Source organism: Astatotilapia calliptera, chromosome 1 (assembly GCF_964374335.1).
Source record: "Astatotilapia calliptera chromosome 1, fAstCal68.1, whole genome shotgun sequence".
NCBI classification, from domain to species: domain Eukaryota; kingdom Metazoa; phylum Chordata; class Actinopteri; order Cichliformes; family Cichlidae; genus Astatotilapia; species Astatotilapia calliptera.
In genome coordinates this window covers 9,321,434-9,327,593 of record NC_137422.1, presented here as the reverse complement: position 1 = coordinate 9,327,593, position 6,160 = coordinate 9,321,434, and the positions used below count along the sequence as shown (strand labels likewise).

The window sequence follows — 6,160 nt, the reverse complement described above, 5'->3', positions numbered from 1 at the left end:
GTATTAAAACAATATTGGAATACAAATGGAGAAAAGGTCATAATATCTAATACACAGATTTGTAGCAAAAATAACTTCCATTTTCATCTGACAAAACAGGCACAGAGGCAATTCTCTCTAAATCCCTAAATCTTTTTTATGTTTAGATTCCTGTAAATTTCTGTAACATGTATTTAGTACATAATGTTTACATTATATTGACAGAAGTATCTGGCCACCTACACATTACACCTACAGGAGTCTAAATCCAGAGGTATTAATGTGGAGTTGGTTTCCCCCTCAGCAGCTATAACAGCTTCCACTGTTCTTGGAAGGCTTTCTGGAAGATTTTGGAGTGTGTATGTTGGAGTTGTTGCCCATTTATCCAGAAGAGCATCTGTGAGGTCAGACACTGCTGTTGGATGAGAGGGCCTGGCTCGCAGTCTCCAGTCTAGTTCTTCCCAAAGCTCCTCAACAGGATTGAGATCAGGGCCCAGCTTTGGGCCAATCAAGTTTTTCCATACCAAACTCATCCAGCCATGCCTGTGAATGTGCAGCAAAGGGGACAGAGTCATGGTGAAATAGAAAATATCTTATTACAACTTTGGAGCAGTCTTGGTAAGCTGAAGCATCAGGAGTTCCAGGCCTACACTAGAAAAACAGTCCAATAGCATTATCCCTCCTCCATCAAACGTTACTGCTGGCACAATGCAGTCAGGAAAGTATGTTCTCTTGGCATCTACCAAACACTCGCACCTTGCAATAATACCACTTACAGTTGACTGTGGCATATCTAGAAAGGAAAAAAACTTCACATATTGACTGATTCACTGGTGGCATCCTGTTACAGTACCATTATAATGAGCATTTTTAAGATTCTTTTACAAATGTTTGTAGATAAAAACTACATGGCCAGATACTTAATATCAAGCTTTACTACACTTAAAAAAAAACCAAATGAGCATTAAAATACTGAGAGCCATTTCCAGTTCAAAAAGTACCAGGATGAAGAAAATACTTACTCCTGCATCTACATCTATCTCTTATATATTTATTTTCATCATACAATCTAAAATATGCATATATGCCATAAATAAATATATCTATCTCTAAACCAATTGCTCTGAATACTGTTTATGTATTCAGAGGTTTCTGGGATGTTTTCTAAATTACTATTATTGGAAAATATTCCTATAGTTATTTATCAGGACATTTTTACAGGATGACTAAAAATTAATCCAAAGTCAAATTTTTATGTGCAACTAAATACACCATTATGGTACACCATTATGGTACACCATTATGGTACACCATTATGGTTAAATTTGATCTAAACCTCTGTAAATTGATTTGGAAGCATATTTTGCTAAGTTTCATCTTCTGCTTTGTGTTTGTGTGGGAGCCCCGTCAAAAAACTGTCCATTATGCTATCAGTGTCCAAGCACTCTTTTTTTAATTTATACTGCAACCCCCCAGCAATGGCTCTGTGCCCCCCTAGGAGGCGTGCCCCCCACACTTTGGAAACCACTGCCCTTTTACATCCTTCCAAAATAACTCCCAAATAAAAAAGTAATTTTCCAGTTTCATTTAAGTCTCGGGCTGACAAAGCCAATGGAACATTAATGTGATATTCTTTGTTATTCTTTTTTTGTATGGCAGTTTTATGGTTTTCAGATTGCAGGGTAACAGGTTAAATTACATGTCATCAGACAAACTCTGTTTCCAACTGTGAAGCAGTAACCTCTGGGTAATTATTCTCTCTGTTCCCGCAGTGCATTAGACAATCGTTTTCTAGTTTCATGGGGATGGCGTGCTCCTGGGCATGCCATCATTAGATTTAGCTATGATTAGACCAGTGTTAAGAGCAGATGAACTGATTAGGACTTTGTTGAGAACAGATTGTCTCATTTGTAATAAAGATAAAGGATCTTTTTATGAGACCTAGTGAATCTTTTATAATCATGAGCTGACAATGGAAAAGCTTCTTTAGTATGAAAATATTATATTTTTTCAGTTTGGTCTATACCTGTTTGTAATAACTTTAAACAAAATCATACACATATAATCATTTGTTGAGTTTTCCTAACTTGAAGGCTGATGCAAAAATTGATATTTAGATCATGAAATTCTGATGGCTGTCTTACCATGTCCATTTTACCATGTCAAAGGCTGTGCCCCATTTAAAATATTTATTGTTAGAGCCTATTTTAATAACTACAATGAGCCAGTGTTGAAAGGTTCCTAAAATCCACCAGGTCACCAGTGGATCACTTAGGATTTGGTTACATTTAACCCTTTAAGACCTACCATAGAACCAAGTCCGCCAGAGCTTATATTATATTTTTACATGCTGTGGAGCCGTTTTTGGGAGCATTTCAAGTTGCTATACATCAATACAACCATTATAGCCCAGATTTTAATAATATGTATTCATTAAGTGCATAGTAATTACATAAATTGCAAAAAAGTGCAATAAACTACAAAAAAATTGAAAATCGTTTTTGATTTTTTAACATATATTTGTAGTTAGAGAAATTTAAGAGGCTTATCCCTCAAAACTGTAAATACAAAAAAGTTGCACAAAATAGTTTCCCACCACAGGAAATTTATTTTGAGTGTCTTCATAGTTTTATTTTTGAAATACACCAATTTTTATACACTGCAGGAAAAACGAAAATAAATATTATACTGCAAATTTGCAAAAAAGCAGCATATGCATCAAAATAAACTATTTCCAGCAGTGCAATATGAGTCCTAAGCATCCCAGAAACGACACAGAAAGTCATAAAGTCAAAGATAACTTTTAAAAACACCAGTATAGGCCCTGAGGCCCTGATCGCAAAAAAGACTACATTTCCGCGAAAATGACGTCACTTCCAGTTTCGGCCAGGTAATGGCGGAAATGCAAAAGTTCGCGCTGACGTCTATTCCAACGTAGGAAGTGTTTTGAACAGCTGATCGGACCGGCAAAGCGTGTTTCTGGAATATTATGTTTTTGTTCCTGCAAGCGCTTTTTATGCAGTTTTTGCAAAGCTTTATGTGGAAGGAAACCGTGACCTAGGACAAGCTGATGGCACAATATGTAAGTACAACTCCTCCGGTTTCATATGCAAAAAAAATTTTTGTGCTACCTTACGTGGTTGCAGTGCTACCGGGATTTAAAAATAGTTACGCATAACAGAGCGTTCCCGCTCCGATCGGCTCTAAAGGGTTAAGGTACAAAGTACACAAACATAGTTTCAGAAAATAAAAGTGTTACCTTTCTAATCAAGTTCTGGTTTCCTCTGCTGTTATAATTCTGTTGTAAGCCTTTGTAGTAAGGTTTCTCTTTGTGTAGGTGTTCTTATGTCATACCCTCAAGCATAACATATGACTGAGGAACACAAAATAAAAAAAATATACACCAGCAATCTGAATGTTAACCAGCTGTTAGTATTGTAAGTGTTAATGTTTGAAAAGTACAATTTAATAACTGTGGGCCCGGGGCCCACTTGTGGCCCACATCACCCCTACTTGCAGCCCTTATATTAACATGAAGAAATATAATGCAATTTGACCATTGGAGTTACTTTTCTTGTTAGGCAGGATTTGTTTGTTGTAAAATGCAATGTTAAAAAAAAATATTTTAAAAGCAAAAAATTATTTAATATGAAGGCAATATAAGCAGAGAGTACAAATATGTTGAGAGATAGGCTGTGTTGGTTCAGTGAGAGAGTTATTTGGAAAGAAAACAATTTTCACTAGCAGTTAAAAACTAATGTTTGCACTTATGTCTACATTTTTATTTTGGTAAATATGAACAAATTTATAGCAGAAGTGCTGCCACGTGTCTGGCCAGAAAGAGAGTACCAATGTGTTTATTTGGTAGTTCAATGAAAGGCTTCAGTTAGTTAAGAGTGAGAAAAAAATTGCATTCATGTTTTCAGTTTTGCCTTGTTATACAATATGTTGAATTAAAAAAACAAAAAACAAATAAAAAACTACATTTTCAGAAATATTTGTGGGTGTTTTCTTGTTTGTTTGGAGTTTTTTTTGTACTACTTGAACACTAAAGTCCCTCCAATGAGATGACAGTGCCAGCAGTGGCCCACAGCTCACTTTAAGTTTGAGACCCCTATTGTATATTAATGCACAGCACCCCGTCTGGCAAAAAACACTTTCATACCAACTGTCAAGCACATTGGTGATCATTTGACCTTGTTTCACAGCCACAGGGCCTGGGCATCCAGCAGTCAGTGAGTCAATAACAAACTCTGTATAGCAAAGGATCTGCTAAATATTATTTATTAAGTATATCCTGATATGTCAAACCATAAAACTGACAATGGATGAACTTTCTTTTTACCTTGACTGTAATGTAGTGCCTGGAAACCAGAAAGTGGAGAAATAATGGCTTCACCATGATGGAAATGGCCTGCATTTGTATAGCGCTTTACTCAGTCCCTAAGGACCCCAAAGCGCTTTACACATCCAGTCATCCACCCATTCACACACAGGCAATGGCAAGCTACATTGTAGCCACAGCTGCCCTGGGGCGCACTGACAGAGGCGAGGCTGCCGGACACTGGTGCCTCCGGGCCCTCTGACAAACATGGCAAACATGGGGTTAGTATCTTGCCCAAGGATATTTGGCATGCAGCCAGGAGGCAGCCTGGGATCGAACCACCGACCTTCTGATTAGTGGCTGACCTGCTCTGCCACCTGAGCTACAGCCACCAAATGCAATTTCTAAAAGGATTGGGTTTTTCAGGTCTGTCTTACCATGTCCATTTTTAGACCATTCAAATCCAGTTTCTGTCATTGCAATTGTTTCTTCTGCCCATACCAGCTATGAAAAGATCCCTCACTGTAATGATTTTAATGCAGGTGAAAGCAGGCAAGTCCTGAGAGAAAAATGTGTCCGATAGCTAAGATGAAGCAAATGAGGCTTCAGCACACTTGGGCAAATTAAATTAATATATTTCAATATTCTTACAGCCTTATCAGCGTAGAACTGTCATGGTCTGCGGTGGGTGGCTGGAATTTCCGTAAGGCTCCTGAACTTACCTGGGATCCGCCCCTGGGCAGGGCCAACTCCTCCAGCTTGAGCAAGCCTGGAGCCTATTGCAGGCAATCAAGTCAGAGGGATTTAAGCCACACGTTGATGTTCATTCACTGCCAGTTCGTCATCAACCCATGTTGGTAAAAGGCTCTTATGCTTCAAGTTCTTGCGGTGATGTCTCTCGTTAACAAGACTTTCTTGTGCTGCAGTTGGTGGATTCACCTTGGCTCACGCTCCACCTCTGGACTCAGGATACCAAGCCATCATTTTGAAAATCTCTCTGTGCCTCACCTGCCTGCCCTCCTGCCATCACACTCCATCTGTAGCCCCGGATCTCGGGTCAGCCTTTCCACGCCACTCAGCCTCCCCTGGATTCTCATCACCCCCCTCTCAACACTCTATGTCCCCTACTGCAAGTAAGAATTGCTACTCTTACAACTTGCCACTTCAGAGCTGCCTCCACTACCTCCCTAACTCCACTATCTTCTCTCTTCAGCGTGACTGTTCCCTGCTCAGCTCCACTCTGCATCTCAGGCCCCGTTCCCTCACCCTAGCCACGTTTCCCAGGCCACGCCACGTCAAACTCCACGTCTTGTTTTTTTTTTTTTGTCCTTGCTACGTTTCTTGCACTTAAGCCTAATAAATAATTGTTACATCACATCATCTGCTGTCTCTGCTCTGGGTTCCTGCACCTGAGTCCTGTTCAGTACAGGCCACTCTGCCCCGTGACAAGAACTTTATCTGTTTGCACAGACAGCAGTCTCTTGCTGATTTTCAGGGGAGGGACAGTGACAAGAGTGAATTTTGCACTCACAATCAAAATGACAGACTTGCAATCTAATAGATACTGACTTGAATGTGTTTTAATTGTGCATCACCCCTACATTTTTAAGCTTCTTTTGGAAGGGATTTCTTTGTGACCAAAGATGAAGTGTACATTGATTTAGAGTTGGTGTTATCTATTAAAATGGGGGGTGATAAGCCCTAAACTACTCTAGATATTCATTGAACCTTTTTGTTACACAGCTTTTTACTTTATTTGTATTCCTATTGTAAACACTCAGCCACAAGCCAGTGTACTCATAGTGCTGGTCCTAAGCCCAGAAAAATGGAAGGGTTACATCAGTAAGCGCATCAAAA

The 6,160-nt window shown here is 39.2% G+C and overlaps 1 long non-coding RNA gene across 1 annotated transcript; it reads left to right on the top strand.

Moving 5' to 3' along the window:
- The first annotated feature begins 4,842 nt into the window (after positions 1-4,842).
- Positions 4,843-5,794, top strand: LOC145429777 (uncharacterized). The gene is made up of 2 exons (XR_013910097.1): positions 4,843-5,436; positions 5,517-5,794. It is a non-coding gene; the product is annotated as an uncharacterized LOC145429777 (long non-coding RNA).
- The last annotated feature ends 366 nt before the right edge of the window (positions 5,795-6,160 follow it).